Source organism: Oncorhynchus masou, chromosome 25 (genome assembly GCF_036934945.1).
Source record: "Oncorhynchus masou masou isolate Uvic2021 chromosome 25, UVic_Omas_1.1, whole genome shotgun sequence".
Taxonomy (NCBI): Eukaryota; Metazoa; Chordata; class Actinopteri; order Salmoniformes; family Salmonidae; genus Oncorhynchus; species Oncorhynchus masou.
The window spans coordinates 28,866,993-28,878,582 of NC_088236.1; the positions used below are offsets into that span (position 1 = coordinate 28,866,993).

General features: G+C 43.5%; 1 protein-coding gene across 2 annotated transcripts in view; it reads right to left on the minus strand.

Moving 5' to 3' along the window:
- Positions 1-9,484, minus strand: part of LOC135514061 (membrane-associated phosphatidylinositol transfer protein 2-like) — a 96,675-nt gene extending 87,191 nt beyond the window's left edge. For both annotated transcript variants that reach the window (XM_064937242.1, XM_064937240.1), the window contains exon 1: positions 8,925-9,484. The gene's annotated coding sequence lies outside the window, so the exon portion shown is untranslated. The remainder of the gene's footprint in view (positions 1-8,924) is intronic.
- Positions 9,485-11,590: the final 2,106 nt, after the last annotated feature.

Consider the following 11,590-nt stretch of genomic DNA (forward strand, 5'->3'; position numbering starts at 1 on the left):
ACAGAGAGGCTCTTGCTGCCAAAGGAATGTCTGACAGCTTGAAAGACGTTTTGAACGCTACATTGAAAATGGTTAACTTTGCGTTCAAAACATCTTTCAAGCTGTCAGACATTCCTTTGGCATGTCTGTCCCCCCTCGTGTATTTTCTGCAATATGCAATTATATGGGCAGCAACCATGTAACGCTTTCACAACATACAGAAGTGCGCTGGTTATCACTGACCCTGGTGCTAGAGGGGGTATGCTTGAAGGGGTACACGGGACTATAAAAAGTTTGGGAATCACTGATCTACCGTAAGCGAAGTGGATTTACACCATGTAACACAATCGCAGAATTTCATATTGGGTCCCTGATCTATACAACACAGAAATGCCTAATTATGGATATAAATGTCATTCTCTTCATGGTGATGTATCCTAAATAGGTACACAAAGGTAGAAATATGCAATATCCTCCTTTGCATATTTGAGTACTATTCTACACACTAGCTTTCTCGAGGTGCTGAAACCCTCTATTCTCAACCACCGGCTATAAACCAAACACTATAAAAAACATAAACATAGCCTACCTATGGCTCTTGTAATTCCTTTGGCCAAGGGCCTCCCGTAATGGGCAGTGGTCTAAGCTGTGCCACTAGAGATTCTGGGTTCGAGTCCAGGCTCTGTCGTAGCCGGCCGCGACCAGAGACACATGGGGCGGCGCACAATTGGCCCAGCGTAGACCTGGTAAGGGAAGGGTTTGGCCGGCAAGGATGTCCTTGTCCCATCGCGCACTACATTACATTACATTTAAGTCATTTAGCAGACGCTCTTATCCAGAGCGACTTACAAATTGGTGAATTCACCTTCTGACATCCAGTGGAACAGCCACTTTACAATAGTGCATCTAAATCATTAAGGGGGAGGGGGGGGGGGGGGTGAGAAGGATTACTTATCCTATCCTAGGTATTCCTTGAAGAGGTGGGGTTTCAGGTGTCTCCGGAAGGTGGTGATTGACTCCACTAGCGACTCCTGTGGCGGGCCAGGCTCAAAGCACGCTGACATGGTCGCCAGGTGTACAGTGTTTCCTCAGACACATTGGTGCGGCTGGTTTCTGGGTTAAGTAGGCATTGTGTCAAGAAGCAGTGTGGCTTGGTTGGGTTGTGTTTCGGAGGACAGCTCTTGACCTTCACCTCTCCCGAGTCTGTACTGGAGTTTCAGCGATAACGCAAGACAGTAACTACCAATTGGATACCACAAAATTGGGGAGAAAAACGGGTTAAAATTGTACAAATAAAAAATAATGAAAGTACAAATCAAATTTGAGAAAATCCTTCGGACAGGTCAGAAGCAGCTGCCAAGGGCTGCTTGAATACAGAGGGGAGATGATGTGTTGTTGTTTGTTTGCGGTTCCATCTTGCTCCGGTATACTGGGGTGATGTTGGCGTAAATGTTTCAACATATTTGAGGTGTTGGCAGCTCGTTGAGCATGGCGACATACCGTTAACGTTTTACCCACAACTGTCCATCGGCAATGTAATTTACTTGGAAGCCAAAATGTTGAACAAAACTGGATACTGGATACTCCAATTTTGGTTTATCGACCCCATCACTCGCCATCATACAGAACTAGTTATTTAAAAAAATAAGTTTACCTTTATTTAACTAGGCAAGTCAGTTAAAGAACAAATTCTTATTTACAATGATGGCCTACTAGGGAACAGTGGGATAACTGCCTTGTTCAGGGGCAGAATGACAGATTTTTATCTTGTCCGCTCGGGATTCGATCCAGCAACTTTTGTTACTGGCCCAACACTCTAACCACTAGGCTACCTGCCGCCCACTGTAACTCACAAAAGGATAGTTCGAAATGCGCTAGGCTCTAGTTTTTACATCTAATAATGGACCCGGAGAGGATGGCTGCAGTCTTATTGGCTCTTAATAACCAAACGTGCTATTTTGTTTGTTTTTTCGCATTGTTTGTAATTTATTTTGTACATAATGCTGCTGCTACCGTCTCTTATGACCGGCCCTCATCCCAGTCATTCGCAGGAGAAAGACACAGATTTTGCAAAAGGAGATTGGTGTCACGGATTCCCCCGGTACTGCTGCTCATTCCGTGCACCAGTTCCGGAGGTCTACATCACCGGCCTCTAGGCGTCACTGAACTGTTACTTTACGCACACCTGATTCCCATTCCCCCTGATTAGTAATTGTATATATATATATATGTGTGTGCCCTTTGTTCACCATTGTTTTGTCAGTTCTTATTCCCATGTCCTTGGTCTGTGAGTACCTGTGCTTTGTTATTTCGGCTTTCGTGCTGCGCGTATTGTGCACTTGTTATTACGGGTTTCGTCCTGTGTATTGTTGTGCATTTGTTATTATGGGTCTCACACGTGGAGTGTATTGCGGGTCTCGTCCTGTGCATTTATTAGAGGTTTAACCTTGCTCTTTTGCTTGGGTTACATCCCTGTGTGTTTGTTTTGTGCTTCCTCCCCGTGCCTTTTCATGGCATGTTGTATATTTTGGGTGGCGTATTAAACCCCCCTATTACGAATTCCTGCGCCTGTCTCCAATCATTTATACAATCCATGTATGTCCTACCAATGGGACATTAAAAACTGTAATATCTTATGTTTCACCGAGTCGTGGCTAAACGATGACATTAATAACATACAGCTGGCGGGTTAAACACTATCGGCAGAATAGTACAGCAGCCTCTGGTGAGACAAGGGGTGGCGGTCTGTGTATATTTGTAAACAACAGCTGGTGCATGGTATCTAAGGATGTCTCTAGCTATTGCTTGCCTGAGGTAGAGCATCTAATGATAAGCTGTAGACCACACTTACTACCTAGAGATTTTTCATCTGTATTTTTCTTAATGTCTACATACCACCACAGACATCTAAGACCGCACTCAATGAGCCGTATACCGCCATAGGCAAAAAGGAAAATACTCATCCAGACGCGGCGCTCCTAGTGGCCAGGGACTTCAATGCAAGGAAACTTACATCAGTTTTACCTCATTTCTGTCAGCATGTTAAATGTGCAACCAGAGGGGAAGAAAAAAAACTCTGGACCACCTTGATTCCACACACAGAGACATGTGCAAAGCTCACCCCCGCCCTCCATTTGACAAATCTGACCATAATTCTATCCTCCTGATTCCTGCTTACAAGCAAAAATTAAAAGCAGGAAGCACCAGTGACTCGGTCAAATAAAGTGGTCAGATGAAGCAGATGCTAAACTACAGGACTGTTTTGCTAGCACAGACTGGAATATGTTCCGGGATTCCTCCGATGGCATTGAAGAGTACACATCAGTCATTGGCTTCATCAATAAGTGCATTGATGACGTCGCCTCCACAGTGACTGTACATACATACCCCAACCAGAAGCCACGGATTACAGGCAACATCCACACTGGCCTAAAGACTAGAGCTGCCGCTTTCAATGAAGCTTATAAGAATTCCCGCTTTGCTCTCCAATGAACCATTAAACAGGCAAAGCATCAATAAAGGACTAAGATCGAATAAAACGACACCGGCTCTGACGCTCGTTGGATGTGGCAGGGCTTGGAAATTATTACAGACTACAAAGGGAAGCACAGCCAAGAGCTGCCCAGTGACACGAGCCTACCAGACAAACTAAATTACTTATATGCTCGCTTCGAGGCAAGTAACACTGAAACATGTATGAGAGCATCAGCTGTTCCGGACAACTGTGTGATCACGCTCTTCGTAGACGATGTGAGTTAGACCGTTAAACCGTTCAACATTCACAAGGCCGCAGGGCCAGATGAATTACTAGGATGTGTACTCCGAGCATGCGCTGACCAACTGGCAAGTGTCTTCACTGACATGTTCAACCTCTCCCTGTCGGAGTCTGTAATACCAACATGTTTTAAGCAGACCACCATAGTCTCTGTGCCCAAGAACACTAAGGTAACCTGCCTAAATGACTACCAATCCGTAGCACTCACGTCCGTAGCCATGAAGTGCTTTGAAAGGCTGGTCATGGCTCACATCAACACCATCATTACAGAAACCCTAGACCCCTTCCAATGTGCATACCGCCCCAACAGATCCACAGATGATGCAATCTCTATTTCACTCCACACTGCCCTTTCACACCTGGACAAAAGGAACACCTATGTGAGAATGCTATTCATTGAAGAGCTCAGCGTTCAACACCATAGTGCCTTCAAAGCTCATCCTTAAGCTAAGGACCCTGGGACTAAACACCTCCCTCTGCAACTGGATCCTGGACTTCCTGACGGGCCGCCCCCAGGTAGTAAGGGTTGGTAACAACACATTATCCACGCTGATCCTCAACACAAGAGATGATTGTGGACTACAGGAAAAAGAGGACTGAGCACGCCCCCATTCTCAACGACGAGGCTGTAGTGGAGCAGATTGAGAGCTTTCAAGTTCCTTGGCATCCACATCCACATCACCAACAAACCAACATGGACCAAGCACACCAAGACGGTTGTGAAGAGGGCACGACAAAACCTATTTCCCCCCTCAGGAGACTGAAAAGATTTGGCATGGGTCCTCAGATCCTCAAAAGGTTCTACAGCTGCACCATTGAGAGCATCCTGATGGATTGCATCACTGCCTGGTATGGCAACTACTCGGCCTCCGACCGCAAGGCACTACAGAGGGTAGTGGGTACGGCCCAGTACATCACCGGGCCAAACTTCCTGCCATCCAGGACCTCTATACCAGGCGGTGTCAGAGGAAGGCCCTAAAAATTGTCAAAGGCTCCAGCCACCTAGTCATAGACTGTTCTCTCTGCTTCTGTACGGCAAGCGGTACCGGAGCGTCAAGTCTAGGTCCAAGAGGCTTCTAAACAGCTTCTACCCCCAAGCCATAAGACTTCTGAACATCTAATCAAATGGCTACCCAGACTGTTTGTATTGCCCCCCTCCACCTCTTCTATGCTGCTGCTACTCTCTGTTAATATCTATGCATAGTCACAACATCTCCTCGACCAACCGGGGCCCCCGCACATTGACTCTGTAACGGTACCCACTGTATGTAGCTTTGCTATTGTTATTTTACTGCTGCCCTGTAATTATTTCTTACTTTTATTTTTGTTGTACTTTCTTAAAACTCCATTGTTGGTTAAGGGCCTGTAAAGTAAGCATTTCACTGTAAGGTCTATCTATATCTGTTGTATTCGGCGCATGTGACAAATACATTTTGATTAGATTTTTAACAAAATAGCCTGAATCGCCAGATTTACTCAAGATGCATAGGCCTACACCCGTGTAGGCATAGCCTATAGACCTAGGGTTTTTATTTTGTAAATATGCTGTTTTTTAATGTATTCCTTCTGGTTCACAGTGTGGACCAAACTGAGGCTCCCATAACGAACGGTTCGATATGAATATGTGTACCATTACACCACAACAATCAAGTGAGAGTGAGGAGTTTCCCTGGATCAGTGGGTATTAGTGGTTAGCCTGATGGCTATAATAGATCTTCTTCACCTCAAGTCCTCCTCCCCCTTAAAGCAAAGATTCACCCATTTTTTATGTTATATCGCTTTTGGGCATCTCTGATTCCCGGGGTCATTTCATTTTCCATGTGTGTCTGAGCTCTTACCATTCACGTTGGGCAGGAATACAGCCGGTATGACGCAAAATGCATCACTGGCTGTATTTCTGTATTTTGAAAGTTCTTTATTATGAAAACTACTTGATTGCAGCCTTGCAAAACATTTTGGGACTGTATCAACAGTGCACTAATGAAACAAATACCAAAAGATAGTTTGAGTGGAATTGTATTTATTTTAAGTATCATCAAACACCACTCCAGGGGTTGGGGAACACAGTAATCTCAGCCTCATGATACAGGGAAAAATTTGAGAGAGAGTGAGAAGATACCCAGTGACTAACTTTCCTTTTCACACTTTATGCTGTTATAAATCAGTTTCTCTGACATGTGCTTTGAACAGGGAACGCAAACATAACAATCTGCAGCGTATAATGAAGCTGAACTACCGGTCCATGCATCTGGGTGTGCACTGGGGAAATAATGGCAAGGATATGCCACTAATTCAATTCAGACAGCAAAAAATGTACATACTATTTATTTCAAGTCTCCTATTGCATTTGGCTTTGTTGTCACTCTCTTTAGAGATATTGAATTAAGTAAAAATGACTGTAAATCAGGATACAAAACAAGTTCCCACAAGCCCAGCATGGAGTATAATTGATTTGTGCAAAGATCCTGTGCACATAACAAAACACACATCAACACCTACAGAGTTATCTCAAAATAACAACTTGCCATTTAAGAATCTAGTGCGCCTGTCGTCCATGTTTGAAAGGCAGGAATTCCACTGTTTACAACATCCTAAAAATAAAAAGCTGTGTAATAACAGTTTCCTCACATCTCCTCAAAGTAGCCTATGCACTTTTAATCCCTTTATCTATTTCTGGCAGTAGACGTGTATTGTTGATGTCATTGTGTGTGAGGGGGACATCAGTTCTATCAGTGAGTTGATGGTGGATGGCTGGAGTGATGCCATGTTGTCCTTTACACAGGCCTGAGAGGGAGGCACCACATGTCTTCACAACCTGCTACAGTAAGGGGGTTCAGCTACTTTGTCAACCAAATAATTAAAGAGAAACCTGCGCCTTTAGGCCCAACAAGCATACATTTGCAGAAAGAATGTGAATGTTTTCAGTACAGTGGCACAAAGAGGGGGCAACCTCAGGTAGTGTGCCGTGGTAGTGCGGCCTCCCTCCAGAACAGTGGCACTGTGTCAGGGCTACCCTTCAGTGCAGAACCACCATATGGGCAGCAGTGGTCACAGGCCCCTGTCAGCACTGGAGAGTGAGTCACACTGGCCTCAATTACAGTAGACTGGGGAGTGAGTCACACTGGCCTCAATTACAGTAGACTGGGGAGTGAGTCACACTGGCCTCAATTACAGTAGACTGGGAAGTGAGTCACACTGGCCTCAATTACAGTAGACTGGGGAGTGAGTCACACTGGGCTCAATTACAGTAGACCGGGGAGTGAGGCACACTGGCCTCAATTACAGTAGACTGGGGAGTGAGTCACACTGGCCTCAATTACAGTAGACTGGGGAGTGAGTCACACTGGCCTCAATTACAGTAGACTGGGGAGTGAGTCACACTGGCCTCAATTACAGTAGACTGGGGAGTGAGTCACACTGGCCTCAATTACAGTAGACTGGGGAGTGAGTCACACTGGCCTCAATTACAGTAGACTGGGGAGTGAGTCACACTGGCCTCAATTACAGTAGACTGGGGAGTGAGTCACACTGGCCTCAATTACAGTAGACTGGGGAGTGAGTCACACTGGCCTCAATTACAGTAGACTGGGGAGTGAGTCACACTGGCCTCAATTACAGTAGACTGGGGAGTGAGTCACACTGGCCTCAATTACAGTAGACTGGGGAGTGAGTCACACTGGCCTCAATTACAGTAGACTGGGGAGTGAGTCACACTGGCCTCAATTACAGTAGACTGGGGAGTGAGTCACACTGGCCTCAATTACAGTAGACTGGGGAGTGAGTCACACTGGCCTCAATTACAGTAGACTGGGGAGTGCATCTCACCATGGAAGCCCACAAAACCTGACCAACTGACAGCTGCATTAAGAGACATGGTCAGGAATTCACATATTAAGAGGCATTGATGGACAAACAGCACACTATTTCTCTTTCTCTTTTTTATTTGTTTGTTTGACAGACAAATAAAGTGGAACAAATGTGCAGGTGATGCTGCAGTCAGAGTTTATTAGTTTGATTTTTTTTTAAAGAATTGACGAGAGACCATTAAAAAACCTGGATGAAAAACCCAAGATCACTCAAAGAGACTACCACATGTGACTGCTCCAATCAATATCATTACTACCCTGTTATAACAACAGGCACAGTTCAGCTGCAAACCTTGTTGGAAAATACATGATGTGAAAATAGAAGATGACAAACTATGAATACAGCAACTCAGATGGGCCACAGTGTCAGAAGATAACTGACTAATATTTACAACCTAAACGACAAAAGGACAACACAAATGGCAACCTGCCACAGCTCCCAATATTGTTGAGATAAGCATGGGTTGGGCACTTGCATGATGAATCAGTCCTGAATCCGTACCTGCAGATACCTCAAGAAAAGAAAGGTACCGTGGAAAGGTACATACAGTATGTTGCAACATGGTACTCGTGGTTAGAGCGTTGGGCCAGTAACCGAAAGCTGACAAGTTAAAAGCTGTCGTTCGTTCCCTGGGCAAGCCAGGTAACCCACTGTTCCCCCGGCACCTCTCTCGTTCAGAGGGGTTGGGTTAAATGCGGAAGACACATTTCAGTTGAAGGAATTCAGTTGCATAACTGACTAGGTATCCCCCTTTCCCAATTGGCGAAAATGTAAAAGTTAACCAAACAGGCTCATTTTTAAATCACTCAATGGCAACAAGTAATCCCCAAAAACCAGACATAGGGAACTGTTTTTAGTGTTATAATGCATCTCTTTTCAACAGCATACAACAAATCCAGAGTTGTTGACGAACTCCCTCTTGCATTAGTTGATCTCTTGTGTGCTGATAAATAGGTTGTAGATAGTGGTAACAATATAACAAGTCAAGGGAATCAAGCATGATTCTACTGCATCGCATCCTTCACCTACTACTAGACAGACATCTCTGATCGTGAGGTAATGAGAGGATAATGAACACTGCATATGCAATTGGATTTTGAATTGCTGCTGTCTGTGGAGGAAATTATTGAAATTGTTCCGCACTTTTCACTGTGACCCAAAGTAAACCCACCATCTTAACACAAGTCAGTTACCTAGCAACATCGCGACATGGCAATCACAAATTGATGGCTCGCAATGCTCATCACATGCATAAAAAGGATGCGCACTCGCACGCTGGAATAGAATACTGCCTAGGACTTACCCAAAATCAAAGTTAATCGGCCGTTCCCTCTCGGTCACGAGCGCGTTTTGGTTCCTCTGTGGGATACTCAGCAGACTTAGAAAATAAAAAGTGGCATTACTTGCCAGCTTGAAATGTTACAATGTAGCCAACAATTAATTTAGTCCGTTTCCTTTCCGTTGTCTTGAGGACGTTTGATAGTTGAACTACTTCATGTAAACAGGAATTAGGGACATCCTCAGGTCATCATCTTTCTTGAGCTGCATCCAAGTCCTCACATTTCCTTGAACAAATAACTACGTTGGCCCCAAACTGTATGGTAGTAAACCGATAAAAAGCGGGGTTAAGTATTGACAACCGACGGAAAATCCATGTAGTCTACTAAAACGTTATTGTTTCCAGTAGTAATTCACACGCGAGTTGCCTTCATCACTTCAGTTACCGCTCAAGCGAAAAAAAACGCTCTGGATTCAAACACCGGTAAAACCGAAGTCCGTATTGCGACAATATGGTGAAGATACTCGCAATCCTGAGCTTCTGAGGGTTCTTGCCTCTTGTCTTGTTTGCTGCATACGTGAACGTGAACCACAACTATGAATTTGCTTCCTTCTCGCGCTCAGGCCAAATGGAAAGCGCCCCTGTTGGCCAAATGCTCGTACTTTGGCCAAATGCTCCGCAATCGGAAATGTGTTACCTCTGGTTCGTTCAGCCATTCCCATTCCCAGAATAGGGTTTGGGGAAAAACTCCGGAAAATGAAGTCAGGTTTAGGAGATCCTATGCGTTAGTTAACATGAGCTTTATGTATTATGAGGCTTTTATGTTCTTTATGTGCTTTATGTATTACATAAATGCTTAACAATTCACAAAAAGTGACATTAGCTGATGAAGATTATCTCATAAGAGAACATCTCCTAAACCTGTGTTTACCACGGACCTTATTTTTGGCGTTAATCCAAAAACCCTCCAAAAACACCATTCGTTTCCCAATAGGTTTTGTACAAAGACCCATGACGGAGTTACTGCATACAAAAAGATGCCATTACTATTTCTCTCTATATGATGCATTCTTATGAAAATATCAAATGATGTCCAGCAAAAATGTAGGTTGTGCATACGACAGTGAAATAAGGCTTAACATTAAATTCAAATAATGTAAAATCTATTCAATTGGTATAGAGTACCACAGTATGATTCAAAATACCCATAAACCTAGAGGACACAGAAGGAAATGATTCCAATAATTTTTCCAGCATTAATTTTAGAAACACTTCAAATAAGGGCTGTGTTTTGTGTAGGTTTACCCTGGTGTGATGTTTAGATAACCGTGTAAACCTCTCTAGGACAAGGTGTCTTTTATCAATATATTCACCTTTATTTACCCCGCCCAAAATGAAATGCTAATTAGCGTCTAATGTAGCTATCATAAAGAACTACAAATGCCATGATGATCTGAATGGAGGCAAAAGTAAGAATCTCTGGATTAACTATCAAATGTTAGCTAAAGTGTTAATTAATAAATAGGCTACAGTTCTTTAAATGGACAATTATGTGAACTGTCTTCAGCTAGTTTTAAGTTGACACAATACCCGTTGGCAAAGGTATCAGCTGGAGATGACATGCAGGAGCTTGCAGGGATTTGTAGTTTTGCACAATGTCTAGTTTGAAGCTAATTCGCATTTTCGAATCTGAGAGTAAATAGAGCCGAATATACTGATAAAAGTCACCTTGTCCGAGAGAGATTTACATGGTTATTAAAACGTCACACCACGGTTAGTCTACACAAAACACAGCCCTTATTTTTTAAGTATTTCTAAAATCCCCAATGGGAAAAATGAACGGTGGAAAAACTATTGGTTTGATTGGTATTATGACACCTCCACAGTGGTGCTCTACAGGAAGCACCATGAAAACCCAGCCTACAGTTGATGGTGACCATATATCTCTGACTGCATTAAGGGTAAGGAAACAAATATGTAATTTTGGAATATGGGTGAACTATCCTTTTAAAAGCCAAAAGAGACCATAAAGTAAAGTGAAATATTTGGAAATCTGGTCTCTTTTCCTTTGTATATGCTTAATGTTGTATGCTTTAAAACAAGATGGGGCTTTGTAGTCACATGTTGCATTGTTTATAGCCAGACCTTTATATATACAGTCAATGAGCCAGACCCACAGAAACCTTCTCACTTGTGTGACATAATATGGATGCAACAGATAGGAGAATCAAGCTCCTTCTAAACAAAACTGAGAATCACCTGTTCCGATCTTTTGGTGGTGTCTAAAGGAATAGTACTCCATTATCAACCTTGAAAATTGCATTGGTCTTAGAAGTCCTCAGCCCAAGCCACGGCCTGTTCACTCGCCTACCATTTAGAAGGCGGAGACAGTACAGGTGCATGAAAGCTGGGACCGAAAGACTGAAAAACAGCTTCTATGTCCAGGCCACAAGACTGTTAAATAGTCACTACTTGCCGGCTTCTGCCCAGTACCCTGTCCTGAACCTTAGTCACTGTTACGAGCTGGATATCACCGGTACTCTACCTTAGAGACTTCTGCCCTATCTACATATTCAGCTAGCAATGGTCACTTTAATAATGTTTACATAACTGTTTTACCAAATTCATATGTGCTGTATATACTGTATTCTAGTCAAGGCTCATCCTATATAACTACTGCTATACACACC